Genomic DNA, 23,945 nt, shown 5'->3' on the forward strand with positions numbered 1-23,945 from the left:
CTTGCCACCATCTCATGTTAATTCCCACGAGGCCGCTTTGTGTAGGACATAAACACGCGCGTTCACACATAGGACACAATTTGGCCCTTTAATCTGATTAGCTGTGTGTGTACTGTATGGATGACCCTGGGTTCATCAAGTGTGTTCCTCTACTTCTACTTTAACCACTGGCAGAGAGTGAAGCAATGACTTCAGTTTTATATCTGATTTCTGAGCCCAGAGGGGAAAAATGCAAGGTAATTAGTTCTGAAATGTATCTTTAGCCATCCCATCTGTCAGCACCATCCTGTATTAGAAATAATATTTGACTTAAATGTTAAAAAGATGCAATGATGTTAGTTATGTCTGCCCTATCCATTTCTTAAAAAAATAAAAATAAATAAAAAATTAAAAAATCTGTACTTGACTGATAAAACAGTACTCTGCCTGTTTTAGGTGGCTTTGTAAAATAATTTTTTTATGAGTAGGTATTGCTTTTAGAAATACATTTGTGAGGTCATTACTCCTGACTATGAACCACAAATTCAGCAGGAAAAAAAGTCACACTAATGGCCTCTGAGAGCCATTAATAGGGCTAAATTATAATTCTGTTTGAATTCTGTTCTAAATAGTTATTTCCTTAACAGAGTTTACAGTATTGTAAGTTAGTTTTGTTGTTGTGGTTGTTGTTGTTATAACATTTAACACTTTCTGTAATTATTCTGAACATCCAGACACAAATTCTTAAATTTCATGTTGCAATTTAGTATGTAGACATCCTTAATGAATGAATGAATGAATGAATGAGTGCATGACTCACATCACACATTGTTAGCCAAAACCTGATGAAAATGCCCTTCAAAATGCCTTTGATAGCACACACACACACACACACACACACAGGTTTAACATCATATCACATGATTGCCTGAAGTCCTTCTCACTTAACCCATTTAATGCTCGTTTTTAACTACGAATAAAAGTGTATTTTAATATTGTTAGTGTAGTTTGCCCTTCTGAAAGATGATGTCAAGGCTCTATAAAACATGTAATACAGAGACATCTAGCATAATTGAAACATATAATATTTAAAGGGTCTATTATTGTCATATAAATGTCTCTTATGGATCATAATGATAAATGTAAACATATCAGTGGTTATATATACAATTGTAGACTTTGTCTTTTGAAGTATTATCACTTTAAAAAAGAAACAAAGTAAGAGCAAAAAAAGGGTCTATTATTGTCATAAATGTCTCTTATGAATCATAATGATAAATGTAAACATATCAGTGGTTACATTTTTAATAACTTTATATACAATTGTAGACTTTGTCTTTTTAAGTATTATCATTTTAAATTAAGTAAAAGCAAAAAAAAAAAAAAAATCATATTAATATTACCAGTGCCTGACAGTAAAAAAAAGAAAGAAAAAGAATTAAGGGATAAAAAAAGTATCTTTATTTTTGGAACATTCTGTTGGTTCTCTTTGAGCAACTGTTTAAACAGGGAGGGGTATACTAGGCTACTATATATACTATTATTTTTCTTTCTTTCTTTCTTCTTATTATTTTTTTCTTTTACAAAAGGTTTATTTCATCCACCATCCAATAAGTAAAATACTTGTGCTCACTCAGCTGGGAAAATGTTGGGATTAAATGGGTTAAACGACGGATTACAAGACCCTGGACATCTACAAACAGTTATTAAAAACTTTATGGAATGGCTAAACGCCTTTAAATATTTCACATGGAGACATTTATATTAAATACTAACGTTACTTAAAATATTTTATTAATACTAAGCTACATAAATCGGGAATGCAACAGGTAACGTTAGAATGTCTTATTAGCTTTAAGGAATCAACAAATGAGCAAATATAATTCCTAACCCTCTTCCACAGATATAAAACAAATCAAACATCAAGGATTTTTATCAAATCCCGTTTTTATTTACTTTATTTTAATTTAAGTTATTTAGATCAACCATAACAAACCTCTCAATTCGAAACTTAATATTTATTTACCCTGTTTTTTTTTTTTACCTCAGATTTGTCGTCTGTTTGAAAACGGACTCGTCGAGCTGTTCATCTGCAGAACGGGTCGAGCAAGACGGGCCCGTGAATTAACAAAAAAGAAAAGCCCACAGCCACCACCGTTATATATCCAGTGTGAATAAGAGTAAACCGTGTGTTATTTTGTGCTGATATTAGATTATAGGTCAGCGGCTGCTGTCTGGCTCTTGTGTAACGGTCGGTGCGCGCGCTCTCGTGTGTGTGTGTGTGTGTGTGTGTGTGAATCATAGTTCACCTTAGTTGAACTTGTGTGATCTAGTTCACGGTAGTGTAAGGCTTTTCGTCCGTTGGCTGTTGGGAGGATGAACATCTCTTCTTGATCATTACAAAAACCAAACTAACGTTACCCTTAAAAGACGCAGTGTGTCGTCATGTTTTTTGTGTGTAGATGAGAAGGTTTTGATAGTTTTCTCGCAGACAGACTGCATTAACGGTCGTGTGTAAACCTCCGCGCGACAGAACATTTCAGCCTGAACTTGGAGAATAAAAACGGTCGTCGTGATTTACCCAACGACTCCCTTCAAGTTTCTTTTGTTTGTTTGTTTTGCCGTTGGCCGTTTCTAACGACAGCTAAAGGAGCACGAATGACCCAGACGAGGCTGAGAAGCGGACTCAAGCGAATAATGTAAGTTGTCCGTTATCATGTTTTAGTTGGTCCCATCGGTCGTTTTTTCATCTTCTTTGTTTTTATTTCGCGGTTACGCTTTAAATTATATGCGCCCATCATACGAAGCCGGCATATGGGGCATTATTGAACTGTAGCCTAGTTTTCACAGCTTATTTTCCTGGCATCAAATGTAAAATATCTGTCGAGCACGCACTCGAATGAATTAAACGAGGAATAACTCATTCTATTTGTGCATGTTGAGGAGAATAATGGAGTTATAGACACATTAGAGATAGAAAAGAGGTCAGTTTCTCATGGCCAGACCTTTTTGTTCATGCTTTTCAAAAAATCGATCGTGCTGCTCTCTTCTTTGGGTTTGTGTAGATTCTTCTCTCTTACTAAAGGCACCAAGAGACTGCTATGGTCTTCTCATTTAAAAGAAAAATAAATCTAAGGTGTGTATTTCATAAACGGGGTTGCTCTCTAAAATATTCTTGCCGGACTATTTTTTTCAGACCTATTTCATCCAGTCTATATCAGGTTGTAGAACAGTGTGTCATTCAATATATTGAAATTAATAAATGAATCTCAACTGATATTATTATTACTAAAAATATTCTGTGACCTCTTTTGTACTGAGAATGCATGCTCTAATATCTTAGTTGGCTTTCTTGTCTTGTATCTGGCATAAACAAAGTCCTCAGACAATATACACCTTTTAGAGTTGATGATAATGCACTTATCGAAATACATGCAAGTTATTTTACAAAGGTTTTATTTCTCTGCATGATGTTATTGTTGTAGATGTTATTTTTTTTTTTTACAGCCAGTGAGAATATAGCTCTTTCTGAAATGTAAGACTGTGTGTGTGTGTGTGTGTCTGTCTGTGTTGCAGTGGGGCTTGAAATGGCGAAAATCTCTTTCGGACTCAACCCAGAGATGGAATGTACGTCCTCCTTTTATCTGGTATGACTTTATCTTGATTATCATTTTTTTCAGAGTAACCAAAAGTAATTTTATGTGATTATCTGCTGTTATATGCCGAAAGTGAGATGTTTTGTGCAAGTACATCAGAGAGATGTTGAATGATGAAGCCTATTGAATAATGTAAACTATAGTTTCATGCGCGCATCATGCTTTATTGTGCATATGTGTTTTATAATGTATTATTATTAGATTTGAAAGTACAATGATTTGTACATCTCATTATGTGTCTCTGAGGCTTTACTTCTGGTTGTTGACCGCTCTGTGTGTTACACACACATGCTATATGTTAACTAACATCCTTTGAGATTCGTTATGCTGATTATGCGATTACTAACCAAGGCTAATTTGGCCTGCTTATGCTCTAATTTTCGTCTGTGAATCAGTTGCTAAACTGAAATAAGCACAAACTTTTTTTTTTTTACTCAGTAGGAACATAAACAACTTTAAATATATTTTGAAAGCACAATTTTATCACCGCCAGATTTATTTCTCCATTTGTAAAATGTGTTTTGAATTTGTTGTCAGTGGTAGTTTTGGCAGACCAAGTGCATTAGAGAAATTCTGATGTGCTTTAGTTGTCCTTAACATTGCTTGTTTGCATTTTGAATAAATAGAAATAACCTCTAAAACTAGTTTTAGGTATTTCTGAGGTTTTACATAAAACCTCAGTCAGATGTTTTACATATGTGTGCCTCTTAATGTGACCCCAACACTCACTGTAAACAACAGCATTCATTATTTTGAAGGGCCTGTATATTAAAATTTTTTCCACATTCACTTTTTTAGCCATACACCTTTTGAGACCGAAGGAGATATTCAGAATGCAGATGAGGTAATCACTTCAAAAAACAACTGAAAAAGAAAAGAAAAGAAAAGGAAAAGGTCATCAGTCATTCCAGCAATCTGTTTCCAGTTGTCTTAATGTTGTCACTCAGCACTGGAGTTATCTTGCCAAAAATATCTTTTCATTTACATCTCCTGTCGGGGAAATAACCAAACCGCCGTTGAACACAGAGCTACGTAACCCAAGGCAGGAAGGCTCAGGCCAGGCCGATGCTGAGAGCGCACGACCGAGGCCAGATTGCATTCCGTAGGTCTTGCTGAGTTCGTAAAGTGTGTGTGCACGCTGGAAGTGTCTTTCCATGACTAGCCCCTGGTGCTACAGCCACGCCAAACTGTCAATCCCACAGGAATGTCTCCCCAAACTCTTTGCAACAGATGACAGAAATTTGGCGTATGGTATTGTCATATTCTTTTTCTCTCAGCCTTTTTTTCCCCTCCATCCCTCCTCTGCTTTTGAGATCAGCCTCAAGTTTTTCAGTGCGCTCTCCCCTTTTTCTCTTGCTGCTTGTCAGCAGAGACAGAAGGCCAAACATGTAATGTGTCAACATGACCTGGACTCGGTGCTATAATCGGAGTGTTTCACTTGGCCTTTTGAAAGGATTTGATAATGACGACGACACATTGCCGCCATCTTTTGCAAAGACTTTGCTTAAATTGAGCAAAGCCTACCAATCCCTTCAATATTACAAAAAGGCGAACAATCATATGCGCCTGCAGTGTCATAAATTTATCTGTCTCGTCACTGGCCTGAATCCAAGCCGGTTTACCTCGGTTAACCCTTCGAAAAAAGCATACATCATTTTAAATTTAAAATGCAATCACCACAGGGGAGGGGAGGCGCCTCGTCTAACATGACACATTCACACAATCAGTCCTCGCTTTTGTGTGGCTCTCGGATACAAGCGGCCGGATGATTTGAGTGGCCTGTAGTGTCAGCTGAGGTCAGGGGCGTGTCCTGAGTTTTTAGCCTGTATAGCCTGTCTGAAGCTGGCACTAAGAGGTTGCACAGATGTGAGGAAGAGCCATTGGAGCAATACGTGTCCGACAGGAGTCGGGAACATTATAGAGCACAGGGGGACGTGCCTAAGCTGCTCAGATTCCAAGTGCAGCAGAGGACAATCAGACTGACACACATTCTGCAGCCACGGGGTTGTGTTTTACCTGTCATGCAGGGAGATGTCAGGTGACGCATTTTGTGAGCACATGTGCATGGGTAACTGAGGTCATGCATGTGATTTATGTGTGTCGGTGTGTGTGCGTTCAGTTCAGAGAGGGAACTTGTGGGTATGAGCAAGGAGCTCATAAGTGCTTGACCCAATTTCGCAGGCAGAGAAGAATTCGGCAGTGAAGGCCTTCCTCTGTTACTGTGAGGTCGATGTGCTGGGTGTTTCCTCCCAGGGTCTAACAGGAAGCTCATGTTTGAGTTCATTTGAGGACAGGGAAAAGGCTTTTCTTTCCACTGCGGATCGTTCTAGAGAGGGGGAGAAAGCCAGGGCCTAAGCTCTGAATCGCCCTTCTGCAATCTGGCATGTGTTTTAGCTCCTTATACTGCTGTATTGTCTGTTTTGGCTGAACTTAGGTTTTTTTGCTCCTGCCAAGAAAACATCTATTTTTTGGGCTTACAGTGAGCAGAAGCTGAGATCCCGAGTCAAAAATGACTTAATGAATCCTGCGAGCAAATGAAACAATCCCCTGCAGGGTTCTTTTCTGCTTCCTTTGGTTCGGTTTTACATTCCAGGCTCAACTGAGCCGGGTCGTGACCCATGAAAATGCTGTGCTGTTCACAACAGTTTTGGATTCATATGCACAGCACATATGAAGCATTTGTGCCTTTCACTGAGTTGTAGTGAATGCTTATAGACTATGATTTGTTGTTCACAGGTTCGGGGATTTTGGATGACACTGACAGACATGTGTGTTGCAGGACCACGCAGGTGAGAAACAATTTGACAAACTGAAGTGACCAACAGCACACCCTTGCAGCACCACTCCATGCCAGAATAAGCCAGTTTTGTAAAGGAAATCATATTTATTATTAATTAAATACATTTTTATTGGCTTAAAAATAGGCATATTTTAAACTGTTTTGTTGAATTGATCTGGATGTACTGGACACATTTAAATTTTACTTAAATGTTAGAAAGTTTATATTACAATAATACGTAATTATTTTACGGTATTTAAAGATTTTGTATAATCATCGTCTTTAATGCATACTGCAGCCAGTCTGCAGGCTTGCAGTATTCGTGTGGTCTCTTTGAAATGTGAATTCTGTGTGGGAGGCCTCTCTGTTCATCTTCCATGAACATTTCATGTTGATCATTTGGTGAAGTAAGAAGATATCAGGTATTCTAGATATGTCCTTTCCCAACTAGAATGTACATGATACATATTGCCTAATTCTAAATGTTCTGATACTTGATTACATATTCAGAACTTCTTACGCAGATCAAATCTTTCATCAGACAGTGGGGTTGTTCAAATCTAGGGCACGTCTTTGAGTGCTTATTTCTATGGTGGGCAGAGCAGAAAAATAATGAGGATTGACCTGTTAGTCTCCCATTGCATCAGTTTGACTGAAATTGGAGGCAGATTTGGGATGAAAGGTTCGCGGTATACAGATTGTCTGAAAATGATCACTTCAGTGTGCATAACCACACTGATCAAACATGATTTATCTTATCGGTGAAGTTGTCTGATCTGCAGGGTTGGTTTTTGGCTTCTTTATGACTGTCTTTCTCTAAATCTGTTCATCACTGTGTAGGTTGGTTGACATGTTGATTTTTACATGGATTTTCAAGTGCGTAAAATTAGCATGACACGAATGAAAACATTTAGTCTTTCTGTCTTTACTTTTGCCAAACATCCCAGTACCTTACAAATAATTTTATTTACTCAAGACTTTGTAAGCAATCAGAAAAGACTTTGTAAGCAATCAGAAAAGTATCCAGATACATATCCCCTGTAAAGACCTTGTCTCAGACGACCACCAGGACAAGACCACAGGAAACTGATGATTCTTCTGCACAATCTGACTTTGCTGCAGCCTGCAATTGAACTGCTGGTTTCGTCTGGTCAAAGGAGAACTGCCCCAACTGAGCCTGGTTTCTCCCAAGGTTTTTTTCTCCATTCTGTCACCTTTGGAGTTTCGGTTCCTTGCCTCTGTCGCCTCTGGCTTGCTTAGTTGGGGTCACTTCATCTACAGCGATATCGCTGACTTGATTGCAAATGAATGCACAGACACTATTTAAACTGAACAGAGATGACATCACTGAATTCAATGATGAACTGCCTTTAACTATCATTTTGCATTATTGAATTTTGCTCAGTTGCTTTGACGCAATGTATTTTGTTTAAAGCGCTATATAAATAAAGGTGACTTGGGGGGCCAGTTCTCCTCTGACCAAACGAAACCAGTAGTTCAATTGCAGGCTGCAGCAAAGTCAGATTGTGCAGAAGAATCATCTGTTTCCTGTGGTCTTGTCCTGGTGGTCCTCTGAGACAAGGTCTTTACAGGGGATCTGTATCTGGGGCTCTAGTTGTCCTGGTCTCCGCTGTCTTTCAGGGATGTAGAGGTCCTTTCTAGGTGCTGATCCACCATCTGGTCTGGATACGTACTGGATCTGGTGGCTACGGTGACCTCGAATAAGAGAGAAACAGACAAATATTAGCGTAGATGCCATTCTTCTAATGATGTAGCAAGTACATCGGGTGTTATGGGAAGTGTTTCCGGTTCCGGTTTACCTAATTAATGCAGCCTAAAAATCCTTTAACGGATTTGGACATTAATAGCATATTAGTGTGTTATGTGTAAGCCAAGTTAAAGAGATGGGTCTTTAATCTAGATTTAAACTGCAAGGGTGTGTCTGCCTCCCGAACAATGTTTGGTAGGTTATTCCAGAGTTTAGGCGCCAAATAGGAAAAGGACCTGCCGCCCGCAGTTGATTTTGATATTCTAGGTATTATCAAATTGCCTGAGGTTTGAGAACATAGCAGACGTAGAGGATTATAATGTAAAAGGAGCTCATTCAAATACTGAGGTGCTAAACCATTCAGGGCTTTATAAGTAATAAGCAAAATTTTAAAATCTATACGATGTTTGATAGGGAGCCAGTGCAGTGTTGACAGGACCGGGCTAATATGGTCATACTTCCTGGTTCTAGTAAGAACTCTTGCTGCTGCATTTTGGACTAGCAGTAGCTTGTTTACTAAGCGTGCAGAACAACCACCCAATAAAGCATTACAATAATCTAACCTTGAGGTCATAAATGCATGGATTAACATTTCTGCATTTGACATTGAGAACATAAGCCGTGATTTAGATATATTTTTGAGATGGAAAAATGCAGTTTTACAGATGCTAGAAACATGGCTTTCTAAGGAAAGATTGTGATCAAATAGCACACCTAGTTCCTAACTGATGACGAAGAATTGACAGAGCAACCATCAAGTCTTAGACAGTGTTCTTAGTTATTACAAGCAGAGTTTTTAGGTCCTATAATTAACATCTGTTTTTTCAGAATTTAGCAGTAAGAAATTACTTGTCATCCATTTTTTTTATATTGACTATGCATTCCATTAGTTTTTCAAATTGGTGTGTTTCAGCGTGCCCGGGAAGAAATATAGAGCTGAGAATCATCAGCATAACAGTGAAAGCTAACACCATATTTCCTGATGATATCTCCCAAGGGTAACATATAAAGCTTGACAACATATGTGGATATGTGCATTCTGTCTTAAAGTGGCAGCAACCTATAAATACCTGCTGTTCCATAAGCATCACCTGCTGTCAGAGTGTGTAATTTGCATGTTGTTCACAAAGCTAAAATCAGACCATTCTATTTTTGCTTCAATATTTAATTATACAATCGAATTATAATCGAATTAACATTTATTTAGTATATTGTTTGGATCGTGATTAAAACACAGTGGTTGCCTCTGATTTTAAATGGAAAAAGCACAGCCAAAGCATTAGTTCGTTTATATGAAGCCATTTATTTTATTTGTATTATTTAATTATTTGATTTGGGATTTGTGCAGCATTTCGTTGGAGAAATAATAAAAGGTTACCTTTTCATTTATAATTTGTCTTAAATCTCATTTTCTTAAAAAGAAAAATCGAGAGAAAATTGTATCGTGAAATCAGTATCATGTATCACATCGCATCGTGAGTTGAGTGAATCGTTAAATCCCTATATGCCACTAGTTTTTTCTGTGGAGCCAAAGAAGTATTCTATTATTTAAATAATAACCATATTTTTTTGCTGATCTGCAAAATGACCCGATCTGTTATTCAAAATCTGATATGATAATGCAATATGATCTGAGCCGTGTTTTTTTTAATCTCTTGCACCCCTTCTTTTTTGACTTGTTGTTTTTAATCATGCTGATTTGTCCACAGTAAAGTTCAGCCAAAAAAAGTTCAGTTTTTTTTTCTTTTTTTTCGGGCTACTTAAATTTATTTCGTGCTACCAAAATCTGAAGAATATCTGCCAGCGGATTAGGAATTTGCGAGCCCCATTTAGGATGTTTGCACCACATATTTCAATAAACAATGTGCCTGCATTGTGCAGTGGAGAAAAAGAGAGAGGAGGATGACAACTTAAAACAGCTGGTTTATGAAGATGTACTTTATCACTCAATCATCTAACGGTCTCTTTCACACATTAGACCCATTTCCTTGTCTCCTGCAGTGTGGATATAATCAAAGGTCATGTGCCGTTTACAGGTGTCATCCAGATGTTTTCTTGCGTGTTCTGATGCTCCCTCTGTTAGTACTTAATGCCATTTTTGCCGAAAATTTTCTCATCTCTAGCAAAGAGTCTCATGCTTACACAAGCTTAAAGACCAAATTTTTTTTGTAGGCCTAATGTGTGGCATAAACATGACCAGCGTGACACTGTCATGGCTGGTTTCATCCCAGTCTTTGCAGTCATTTCCCATCTGTACAGACTACAGAGCTTTCTTTGATCGACACATTAACAGATAAATAGTGATAAACAGAATATCCACATTGTTGACTTCCTTTAGAATTATTTGATTCATGAATCTTTTTTTTTGTTTTCAGATGATGACCGCTAAACTGTATACAGTAATTGACCCATCCAATCAGTTTCTTACACAAATGTGCTAAGTTCATAAGTTCTATTTATTTGCAGTTATTTAAGTAGCTGCATAATAAATGTATTTATATAACACATAAGAATGGGGGCAGATACAGTACATGTATATAGTTAATTTAATCAATAATTAATAACTATTATAATTAATAAGTAGAATTAACTAAAATTATGGCATTTATCAATATTTGCTGAAAAAAGCCACCAACGGAACCTAATTAAAATTCCATTTTATTTTTGAATGGATACATGTACATTTTATGCATAAATGTATATATTTGTAACATAATACAAAATGAATACATTTTTGTTTCCATATGATTCAATGAAAATAACCTACAGTCATAATTTTGTAACAGAGTTCGTCATGGTTACTTAGATTCTGTTTATACAAGACGTGTTATTGTTTTTGTCTGTGATTTGAAAAAAAATAACAAACAAAAAAATATTACACATAACCACTGCACAATGCAGGCACATTGTATATTGAAATATGTGGTGCAAACATCCATACACTCATTTATTCACATCCTTCTCTTCACTCTCTAAGTCACCAAACTCATCCTTTCTAATCATCCTACTACTTGTCTGCTTGATCCTATTCCATCTATTCTCCGCCATTTCTCCTACAGTTGTACATGCACTGACTCATTTAGACATGCTCATTTTTTCAGCATCTTTCACCATGAGTGCCATGTTTTAAGACACTGTCAAGTTAAAAATATTGCAACTTTGTAAAAATTAAAGTGTTCTGTTCTGCTCCGTCCAGCTGTAACATAAGAACCCAATCTGTGTGACTGTGAGCTTATTCCATCTGCTCTCCTTAGGTGCGTGATAATGGAATTGTTACATCCAAACTTCTTCCTAACTACAGCAAATCACCAATTTGCACTGACATAAACCAAATTAGGACTGTTTAGTTTGCATAATGATAAATCAGAGTCAAAATTTGTGACATTATCTTACGTAGTAATAAAATCATCCGGCTTTAGCAGAACTGTGGCCTTGAGTTATTTAATTGTTAGAGAACATAGCCACGCATAACATTTTATTACATAAACTTTTTGTTTGGCATGTAATAAATCTCAGAAGTTGCATAGGCATAAGTTTTTTTTTTTTTTTTTTTTTTTTTATGAGCAAGTGAAATGCTTGTGCCTAATGGTGTTTTTAAATGATTAACCTCAGCTCACCGTCAGGCTATTACTAATGTGATTTTTATTTGACTGATATTATATGACCTGTAGAACTACATGCGTCATCTTCTAAAGATCCTCCCTTGTCACATTCAAGTGACCATTGTGTCAACCTTAAGCAGTTGCATTTGTTAGTCAGTTATGGATTGCCTTTTCTGCATTCACAACAAAAACATTTGAAATTCTTTTGTCAATTAATCTTTCAAAGGACTAAGAAGCTAAAGCATGTTTAAAGCTATGTTTACTTAGATGTGGCAATATTCTGACCCCTATAAGAAAACTTAATTGTAGATTTCCCAAAGAGTGCATTTCCCAAAGTACATTTTGGCTCTGTGATGCTGTTAAACACCCTGACACAGTAACTTTGGCTTGACCATTGGCATGAGTTTGTTTAATTCTTAAATGAGAGTCATGACATGAACAATCAATGCAGAAAATGCTGAATTTTTTTTAAACAAACATCCACTGAAACACTCATAGACCTGTTTTGTTGAGTTTGAAGGCCCAGCTCCAGACGAGGGCTGCTCCATGGGTAGGCCAGTGTTGTATTGTTGGCAATGGCTCATTTGAATAGCCCTTTAGTATTTTGTGTGAGCAAGTCAGCGCCATTTGCATTTGTTCCAGTCACAAAGCTTTACAGGTCAATAGAGACCAAGCTAACATGCAGAGGAACCCTCTCTCCTCTTATTCTCCTTTCTCTCCTGTCTCTCAACCTTCTTTTGCCCTTCCTTGGTTGTCATGATAAACTCTGCCTGTCTCCCTGGGAATGTGTTTGTGCATGCATGTGTGTGTGTGTGTGTAGCAACACCTCAGATGTCTGGTGAGTGATTAATTCTAAACTGGGAATAAGATTGAAGAGAGGCCCCTGGTAACCCTCAAGCAAACACCAACAATAATTTGATTATCACACTTGAACATGCTTATTTAGCCTGTGCATGGTCGTGCATGCGTGTGTCTGTAGATCTGCACACTGAGGCAGCAGAACACAGAGCATACCTGATTAAATGGAGCCCATTCAGGACTGTTGTTTGTAAGCAGTTTGAATGACTGCAGTGCTGACACATAGCTTCTTAGATGCACACACACAGGCAGAACCAGAAGCCCTAGGTCTTCATAATTAATCCTAGAGTGAGCTCATGGCCCTATCCTCAAAGCTTTAACTCTGTTCTTTCCATATGTCAATCTCATGCATGCATGTGCACATACAGAGAAGGAAGTATAGACATGACAAAAGTTTCTCACTTGTCACAACCTCCTTGATTTTTTTGAGGGGGAGGGGGCATTTTTAAGAATTACAGTTTTTGTGTACATGCATGTGTTAATTTATAACAAGTACCAGTTTAGTTGCATTCCTTTAGTTTAATTAAAGAAATAGTTTACCTAAAAGTTAAAATTCTGTCATTATTTGTTCAGTGTAATGTCATCTGAGTTTCTTTTTTCTGGGTAATTTAAATAGAGTTATTTACAGCAGAATGGCCAAGCGGCTTTTTCCATAATGTGAAACTAAATTATAACTGCAGCTGTGAGGCAGGTTTTAATACATATTTCAGTGAATAATGACTTTAATTTCCGTCAGTTCCTCTCATAAAGTCATTCCAAGTAGATTTGGTGGTGCATTTTTACTTTTTTAGAGCTGGTCCTGATTTCCCTATTGAATGGATGAGAGAAGCATCAATATTCTTCAAAAGTTCCCTTTTTGTGTTGTACAGTGTACAAAAATTATGACTATGACAGTGATCAAATTATGACATTTATTGGGTGAACTATTTCTTATTTTAATTATATTATTTTATTTCTTAAAGCGTTACTCCACCCCCAACTTTAAAATTTTGACATGAATCACTTACCCCCATGTCATTTCAAACCCGCTTCTTTTGCAACAAACTTTATTTTATTTTTTTTGCACTACAGCATTGGATTAATCAATGGATGCTTTATCATAGTTTATATATGGTAACAAAAGTGGTTAGCATTCAACCCGTTCTTTTTCATCAGTATTATTTGTGATTAGAATGGGAATTCCTATTTTGCTGTGTTATAAGCGTGGCTTTGGGTGCTTCACTGTCGAATTCATGATCTTGTCACGTTTTACAATAATTTTTTTTTTTCCGTACAACTTTCGCTTTTCAAGACTAAATCAAAAGATGGATTCATTGTTATTCTTAATTAAAAAGCACAACAACAATAAAACCATGAGATACAATGACAAAGTAGCTTACAAAACATTTATTAACAAAAACGAATAAGAAGAGGCATGGGAATAGGCTGATTATCTGCATGATCGGTGATTGGCCGTGGCCGATCAGTCTCATGTCTTTCCCATTTTGAGGCAATCCGTCTACTTGCAGCTGTGAGTGCAGCCGCATGCAAACACGCCATTTACGTTGAAGTTTTTTATTGAAGAAGACACTAAGTCTGCTATTTGTGTTCTGCTAACTTTTAAGGCTAACATAAACTGCGGGGGTTTTAAGGCACGCATTTTGCCTATACATATGCTGGCAACATTTATTACCCACTTATTGCATTATAATTATTTGGAAGAGTATTGTACACTTCAGTTTTATTCATTCATTGGATATTTTGACTTTTTTAAGACAAGTAAAAAAGAGAAAAAAATCCATTTATAAAGTTGTTTTGTTTTATAAAGCAACTCCTTTTCAGTTAATAGTTATTTCTAGTCTCAGAGCACTTAGATTTTTTTGAGAGTTATTTAAGTGAGTGAAGATCCTGTAACTTGGGAAATTGTAATGTTTAATAATTTATTTTATTATAAAAATAAAATTTAGCTTTGAAGAAAAGTACATTTTTGTTTGTATATTCTCTAAATTGTAGTTTTTAGAAAGAAAATCGGAATCAGCGAAAATCGGTATCGGCAGATCACACTTATAAAAAAAACTCAGATATCTGAATCGGCCAAGAAAACTGCGGTGCATCTCTATTTATCAGAGACATGGTGGTGCAATTTTTTAAATACTTTTATTTATTGACCTATTTTTAGTCAGAAGCTAACATTTTAATAAAATATCTTTATTTTAGTCTTATATACTTTAGTATATCAATCATGACCATCTGATATGATATGTAAAAAGTGAAAATAAGTTGTTCCCCTGATTGATATTTGATTTGATCTAACTCTTGAAATTATTTAATTTGTTTTGTCTAATATAATCAGTCATAATAATTTATTTATACTAGCCACATAAGAGAATGTCTATTAGCACTGTTAGCTTTACTAACATTTTTACAGTGTTTGTGTTTGCGCTTTTGACAATGTTTTTAGTGTGGCCACAGGAAGGCAGTAGTCAATCTCTGCATCTCTCTTGTGGCCCTTTATTGTCCCTTCTGAGCTGGACAAGTGAATTGCAGCACAAAATGTGGGCTGCTGGATCAGCATGCATGCTACATAAAGACTGCTTTTGTTATAGCCTGCACGTTCATGACCACTGACATCTATAACCCCTCACCCCCAACCACACCAAACTCTACCGGGCTGAGTGGAGAAACCCCCATGGAGGGAATGGATAGTGACTTTCAGCCTTAGAAGCTCACATAAGAAATGTGAGGACAAAATCTTATCTTATTCCATTCCAGATCAAATTGAAGTGAATTTGTCTCATTAAAGATTCATTAAATAAGAATAACACAATTCTTAGCTATAGATCAGATAATGTTCCAGTGCAGCATAACGCACTCTATTCGCCAATTGTGATGTAATTATGATTTGAAAATTCCACACAGCCCTTTAATGCTGTCAGTTGATGACGAGCAGAGCGTGTGGCACTTGAGTGTGCATGTCTGTTGGGCCTCAGTCGACAGAGGCCTTGGAACTAGAGCATTGAAAGCGACGTTGCCTTGCAGCCACCGGGCAGATATTGCACCATGTTCACCTCAGCCTATTAAAGGTTGGGATTCCCTTCGGGAGAACACTCACGCGCAGACAATTAATGGAACAAAAAAAAATAAGAAGAAAAACCATGACAAGATAATACGCTTGCGATAATGAGCCTCCACTGACCTATAATCATCCTTTTAAAATGAATTTTAACCAAGATAACGTCCTTGAACACCAGCAATGACAAGTGCCACATTCCGTGTGGTTCTTCTAAAAATTCGATGTTATTATAGACTTGCGATGATGACCTAGGCAGAGATTGTCATTCCCAGGAGAGAAAGCTGACTTCTAGGCCAACGTTTTATGGTGCTTCAGGAACGATTGAGAAATATAGATGATGCAATACTAAGGGATTTTATGCTGTATTAAATAAAACTAAAAACTGCATAACTAAGATCATCTACAAATGCTAGTCTGGCCCAGATAATGTGTTTATGCTTTTTAAATTTAACAACTTAAAAAATTTACAATTTAACAAGCATAGTGACTAAATTTAGTCTGAAGCTGAGCTAAGTAAAAAAAGGAAATTACTCTACAAAGTTTATTAGTCTTGCTATTATTAAAATCATGCTTCACTTATCTGTAGGGTTGGGTATCGATTGGGTTTTTTATGATACCGGTGCCAAATAAATTATTTTAAAATGGTTATGAACTGATACTTTAAGAAAAAAAAATGAAAAAAAAACATGGATAACTATATATAGCATTCACATGCTCCTTGGATTCACTCATTTCCCCAGCTGTGCTTCCTTTACGCTAACGCTAATAAATGTATTTCACGTTCTGGGTCATTATTTAATACAAAACAATATTTAATACAAAACCACACATCTCTGTCAATCACTCAAATAATTGAATTGACTGAGTGCTGTCTGTCATTGTCTTTAAAGGGTACATAATATACACCGTTTCACCTAATCTCATGTTAATCTTGAGTACCTAATAGAGTAGTACTGCATCCTTCATATATCCAAAAAGTTTTATCATATTTATAAAAGAAAAATACAGCTTTCCGATTCTTTCCGGAAAAAGCCGAGCTACTGGAGGCGTGCAGTGAGCGGAGTTATAATACTGTTGTTTTGTGTTGTTTCCATTAACATATATCCACTTATGTGCTGATTTCCAACAAAATACAGAAATCTGATGCAATTGTACTTACATGAATGGTGACTTTTATCACAGGGATGGCTCCATGTTTTAATAGCAAAAGATGTGCAAATCCAGCATCGACTTGGGCCTTGTTTATAAAACATTCGTCACTCAAATGACCAGAACACACAAACGCACTTGCTACACTCTGCTGCTGCCCTGGAAAAACAAACATGTTCATGTAACGTTGGGTTCTTGGGGAAGCTGAACACGGTAAACTTTCCCTCACATCCAAAAATGCACTTATTTGGAGGCATTCTCGAACAAATCCTATGAATCGCTGCCGACGATTTTGAAGCACGTTGATGTGCACGGTATCGCTCTCCTCTGGCCAACGTGTGCACGGGCGTGCTTCTCTGGAAGAAATGTTCTTATAAGGACTTCCGTTCTCATCTACGTCATTAGATCCACGATCAAAAAAACCCAGCCGAAACTTGTACCAACCCGGGAGTAAAATTTTTGGCACAGAAATTCTCAGTCATTCTTCTAAACTATTTTTTTAAAACTTTGGCCATGTTTAGCATGAGAATCCATCTCTTTAACACTGTGAACAACTCTGAATACACGAAACACCATTGTATCCCCCCTTTAATCAGTTCTGTGAATGACTGTATGCCATATGCACTGTAATATGTTTTATGTTAAAGATAACATTTTCAGATAAAAATAGCAACATGATCGTTTTATAAACTATGCATTCATATGTGTTTATGTATGTATATATGTAGCCCACATTTTAGTTGTAGGAAACAGCTGTGGTGAGATGAGAGGTGAACACAGTGGAAACATTACAGTAGATGGGAAACCAATTGCTCTCTCGTGACCTTTTATAACCTGTATTTATGACAAAGATACAGATATTATAACAATCAAGTGTTCTCTGTTTCTGTTTAAGTCCACTCGCTCTGCTCTGCTGCGGTCTGCGGATGGAAGAGTGTGCTGAAAGACACGGAGGAGGCGAGGTCTGCCACCATTTTCATATGAAATTTAAAGTGTACCGTCTCTGAGGCGATGACCAATTTGTGTACAGTTTATGGAGCTTATCTCTGTAGCCCCGCTAAAAATGTTCTAGCGAAGCACAATGCTTCCTATGTCCATTTTGTAGAACCAGGACAAATATTTCAATCGTTTTGCTCTGTGTTCTGATTCAGTTCTAGTACATACTGGTTACTAGGGTTCGGTACCCAACCCTAATAAATCAGCAGTAAAAAAAACATTTATATATAGAATTTCATCATCCAGAGGGTGTGCTGATATCAGAGTGTCATCCGGCACAACCTTTCCTTCGGTCGTTGGCGGTTGCGGGGTAAGAGGGTTGACTGGGTGTAGAAGGCTCAGCTGGGGCAAATTCTGGAGGTCTTGTCCATTCGGAGGCAAAGTGACGTGGCACATGCAAAAGCAGTCTGTGCTGGCTTTTAAGAGCCAGAACATTTTAAGTGCCAGAACTGTCCCCATTCCCCTCATATACACACACACACACACAGCTCTCCAGCACTAAGGAAAATAAAGAAGGACTGGTGTGTTAAAATGTATTATTAGAAGCAAACCAGAATGGACAGGCTGTTTGGAGTGGAGATGAGAGTTAACATGCATCAGAGGTTATTTAGTGGGGGAGTGAACGGCACTGAATGATGCCTGCACTGTGTGTTGGGGAAATATTTGGATACGGACGTAGCAATTAATTTGAGCATGCAGTTTAAAGATTGAAGGTTTGTTGTGTGTAGCTTCAAACAGCTTTTCCTCTCTTAAAATCTTTGAATGCATCAGAAGTCATTTATAATTTAACACGGTTTAAAACTTATTTATAATCTGTGGGCAGGAGTTCATTTGTGGTTAAATATTTGCTAATCATATGTTAGAATAATGACTTTTTTGGTTTATGCCCTTTCCCTTACAGCTTAAAGTGATATATTTGGTTCGGTGAACTGCCTGCATGTCTTGTCAAAAATACTGCATCTTTTAAATTTTCAATTGTGCTTTTTGACTTGTGTTTTTATTTTGAAATGGTCTGATAGTTTTTGGTAGTTTCAGAGTTAATCAAAGTGCCACCGAATCCTGCTCCTCTCTCCAAACACAAAGTGCTCAGCAGAAAGTTCTGGAGATTGGAGCATGCGGCAGTTAGCGGCCATGCGAGTGAGCTCTTGTGAAGTGGACACGGAGAAAGTCTGTACTGTTTTTTTTTTTGTCCCTTTTTCCCCACATGACTGAATTTTTTAAGGTGAGTTACTTTTAAAGTAGCTTATAAAAGTTTAATTGTATTTCTAGCTGTCAGATACAAATAAATTCATAAGTGAAGTCAAAAAACTAATAAATTCATTTCTTTTTTTAACCGTTAAATTAAGACCTCCATAATCAACTCGTTCCTAATTAATGCTACTGTAGTACTGTTTGACTTTGTTACAGAATAGTACAAAAATAACACATAACAGCACATGAGTGTGATGATCTAAAAAAATATATATATATATATTTCTTAAAAACTTCCAAGCTCAGTAGTTTAATAACTGTATTATGTAAATAGCAAAAATCCCTACAGATGTTATTGCACTGATTTAAAAATAAAGAAAACAAGATGAAAAAATTAAAGTATGTCATTTGACTTTCAGATATGAATTGACAGATTTTGTAATGATGCTTTCATATTCATTACTATTCATTAGAATAAAGTTTATTTTTAATATTGCAAAGCCATTTAATCAAGAAATCAACACCTAATAAAAATGTATATATAAAAATAGCATGTAAGGAAAGTTTAAGAAAAAAAAGTGTTTAAATAAAATTATTGTTGTATTATTCCTGTTTAAACCAGAATTCCACAACCTGATTACACAGTGATTTAAAATTAAAATGTGCTTTGTTGAAATGACTTGTTTTAAGCAAATAAAAGAGAGAAGAGCCATTCAGTCATATATTTTACTGTATTAAAACCATTTTACTTTTAGAGTATCAATTGTTCTAATTCAGAAGTGTGTTAGGAATATTATAATTTTAAAGACTTAGTTCTGCCTTTAAAAAAAATAATAATTTATTAAATGGTGAATCAATATAATTGCTAATAGGATCAAACTTCTGGCTTTGTTGAATCTCCACTGCCGGTAAAAGAAAAAGGAGGACAAATCAAGTTCAGGTGGTTTGTTAAACTTTTTAAATGAGAACATAAATTGTACAATCTTTCTGTTATTCTGTCTGAAGGTGAAAAGTTGAAGAAATGGGTGAAATCTATATTCTCATTCCTTTTTTCTTCCGACAGAAAGTTAAATTACATTGCATCAGACACTTAATGGTCTCAATAGATTTCTGAATTGTCTTTGTATGGAAACAGAAGATGTTTTCTCTTTTTATGTTAATAAAAATAATACATGTAGAATACCACTTATATATTTTTTTAACAAATAAAAAAAAAATAGTGACATTTCCATTTTTCCATCATGAATATTGAAAAGTCATTCAGCCCTTGTCATATTGTGGTCTGTTTGCAACACCTAATGTGCCTTATACTTATTTTATTCATTTGTGTTGTCTTTAAAAAAGAAGTGTTTACACTGCTAAATTACAGTAAATGTTTCTGAGATAAATAACCAAAAATAAATTAAATAAATCCCATAAAGTAAAATGATGGGAAACAACCTTTTTATTTTGTTACTACAAATCAGTTGTTTGCAGAATTCAGTATCATAAAATACATTTCCCATCATAGCACTTCTAAAAATGTATTTCTATAAATGCATAAACCATTTCTCTCTTTAAAGGTTTTTTTTTCCTCTCAAACTTGTCTAAAATTTCTCTCTAAAACATCTAATCGCTCATTCTTTTTAACATCTCTCAAAATAAATGTATAGTTCATAACTTTTTTCCCACAATCTTTTATTGATTAGTGATTTTCATCTTAATAGTGGTTGGTTAGAAGGTCACACCGTGTAGAAAGTAACTTGCATGCAAACACAGATCAGAACAAAGCTTTTTTTCTCTCTTCTGACCTTTTTTCCCAACTTTTTTTTTTTTTAAACTATATATTTATTTATTTGTTTTAAAATGATTCTTCCTTTCTAGTCTTTTGTTAAGCAGTGCTGACCGTCGATGTAGTGGCTTGGCATTCTGAACACACATGTTCAAGGTTATGCCTACGGTTCTGCAGAGCCGTAACTATCACACTGCACAATTTCTTTCGATACAAAATATCAACACTTGTTAGACAAAAATATGTTTGTTTTATTTATCATACAGACATCTGCATGAGTACACGCAGGGAGTGTCATCCTGCCTGCGTGGACATAGGCGCATGCTCTTATCGGAAGTGACCGCCATGTTGTCTAACTGTCCTCCATTTTGTGATTTCAGACCTTTACTGTACTGTAGCACAGCTGCCCCACCCTTGCGAAATTATGCAGTCGTATCCCGATGGATCCGAAACGCAGACGCTAATCCTTACTGATTTCATCTGGAATTATTGAGCTCTTGAACTTTTTTCTCTTATGGACACAAAATCATTTTAACCTTATGTGATATTGTTGCTTCAAATGATGGTACTATTACTGCTCTAGAAAAAGCTGTTTTGAAACATCATTTTCTTTTTTTCTGTAGAATTGCAGATTCTTTAAAATGTTTTAGTTTGCAGTGTTAGGAAAGGGATGAGAAAATCTTAAACAATACCATACCAGGTGCTTGGGCTTATGATTAATAAATGGAAGAGAAAAACAGTTGTCCTCAAATTAACTGACAGGACAAAGACAACAGCAAACATAAATATAGTTCGCATCGCAAATTTTCTCAGAGCAAGAACAAGGTGTGTGTGTGTGTGTGTGTAATTATGGCATATTCCAAGTTTGTGGTAAAATTGAATCACACCCACAGAATCAGTTAAAACATGTTGTAGTAAATTATCAGTTTTTATTTCTTTAATGTAATCCATCATAACTCTCATTTATTTGTATTATTATAGTTTGAAAGACACTTTCATTTCAGACAGTAACAGTGAAGAGTCAAGGTAGTTATCTTTTTATTTATTTATTTCTCATTCATTTTATTTGTGTTAAATAATATTCAAATATGAATTAGTTTAAAATATGATCACTTTTCAGTTGCTGGTTTTAATGCTTTAATTATAAAAAAAACAACTAGTGCAATTCTTTATAGACCAATCTTATACGGAATCTTGTCTTTAAATGAACAAATCTTTTAAATGAAATACATTATTATTATTGTTGTTGTCAGTTGGTGTCAGAGAGCTCCGCTCATGTTTCTGTCAGTGCCGCGGCGAGCCGTAAGGGTCATTAAGCGTCTTCTGACGGCAGGCAGAGGTCAAGGGAGTTAATCGGAGTTGATGGAGGGGCCCTCTGAGTGACAGTCCTAAGGGGCTCACCTCTTAATCTCTGTTTGTCTGTGTTTTAGTACTCTTTACCTACACAAAGCAAACAGCACCCTCCCTCTCAATGGGAACCAGCCTGCTCGCAGTCTAGCACTTCTGACCTGTGGGTCGTGCCCTTTGTTCCTCTCTCTACAGAGGCTGACCTCAGATTTCACCTCTGTAATTGAGGAGTCCTGTAGACACGTGCCCAGGGGGGCCCAGGAGAGACCACCACCGCTGCAAGCTCACTGCTACCTCTGCGTCGGAGGAAAAGGGTGTCTGAAAATGACGTTTCCTATGAGTCCCAAGCAAAAAATACATGTTTGGCCGATCAGATCTTTCAGTGGTTTACTGATAAATTTCCCAGCTGTTTTTTGTCATGTTGTGTTAAATGTGGCTTTATTGGCTTAAACATCTTCTAAACATACACTGGGCCTTAACAAATCCACTTGGTCAGGTTTATGTGGGTTTGTTTTTATTAAACATACATTTTTCTCTAAATATATATGTATACTCTAGATATTTTGCGGTAGATTTAGACACTGATGTACATTTCAGATCTTAAAAATGTTGCTTTTTCTGTGGAACTCCAACTCTCATTTGATGAACTAGGCCACCAACCAGGATTGAAATGCGTCTCACTTCTTTAATCTGTGCCAGGCTTGTCTTGTTGTGTTTTAATTAATTTTTTTGCTTCATGGGAGTGTTATGTTGTCTATATTGAGACGCTGTTGTTTTTGTCTGTTTGTTTTTTTTTTTCTCTTCACTGATGAAAAATTGCAGGTTAATGAAGCTCATGTTATTAGTTTTTACTCATTGCCCAATCCTCAAAAGCATAATTATGGGTGGGAAATTGCAGTTCATTGATGTGAATCTGCAACACATGGCTGCAAATTCCTTAGGATGCGTTTTTAAGTTGTTCTTGTCTGATAGTGTTGGAAACCCTGGTGTTAATTTGGGAGGAAAAGAAAATATACTCTAAAGGTCCTGCAGACAGTTATTAGGAACTGAGATCTCATGAATGGCTTGTTAATCTTCATTTAATTTTTTATTTTAGTTTGTGCTTTTGGCATCCTCTTCAATCGTATGTTTAGATCTGATAGGGTTAAGGTGCATTTTAGTATTTAGTAAGGTATTTTTTGACACATGAAGTAATGTTTGACATAATTTTCTCTTTGCTTCCGTTTAATGTGTGTATATATATATATATATATATATATATATATATATATATATATATATATATATATATGACATATTTTTTGTTATATATCTATGAATCGCATTGGATGGACTTATTAAATGCGGAAAAGTGACCAGCCCGCTGTGCTTTTTAACCTTGTGAAGACTCACTATAGCCGTTATCGCTCTTTGGTAACTCTAACCCCAGAACACATACATGCTTTTAAATCACACGAGAGTCTTTTTAAAATGATCTCAGCGATGGTGCATTAAAGTGCTCTGAGGTTGAGCCCTGAAAAGTACCATAAAGAGTTTGTTTTGATTGGCGTTTGATCATAGTCTCTGAGCCTTGTGAAGGATGGGGCCTTACAGAACAGCTCACTGTTTGGGAGTTGGCAGCCGACCCAAAACCAAAATTGTATCCTCAAATGAACTTTAATGCAATGTACAACACAACACATGCTCCAAGTCCCGACTCCCTGCTCGCAGGTCCTGTAGTAAACAAGCAAGTAAATGAACGCCTGAGAATCAGCATCAGAGAATGAGAAATAAAACAGATAATGTGTTATAAGAAAA

The 23,945-nt window shown here is 36.3% G+C and overlaps 1 long non-coding RNA gene across 2 annotated transcripts; it reads left to right on the forward strand.

The window, feature by feature from the left end:
• The first annotated feature begins 2,186 nt into the window (after positions 1 to 2,186).
• On the forward strand, positions 2,187 to 23,945 carry LOC127956966 (uncharacterized). 2 transcript variants are annotated; one of them, XR_008153676.1, is made up of 4 exons: positions 2,187 to 2,678; positions 3,556 to 3,626; positions 6,372 to 6,424; positions 21,182 to 23,945. It is a non-coding gene; the product is annotated as an uncharacterized LOC127956966 (long non-coding RNA). The 2 variants fall into 2 exon arrangements; XR_008153675.1 differs by having other exon boundaries at positions 2,189 to 2,678; positions 22,344 to 22,885.

This window comes from Carassius gibelio, chromosome B4, assembly GCF_023724105.1.
Source record: "Carassius gibelio isolate Cgi1373 ecotype wild population from Czech Republic chromosome B4, carGib1.2-hapl.c, whole genome shotgun sequence".
Classification (NCBI taxonomy): domain Eukaryota; kingdom Metazoa; phylum Chordata; class Actinopteri; order Cypriniformes; family Cyprinidae; genus Carassius; species Carassius gibelio.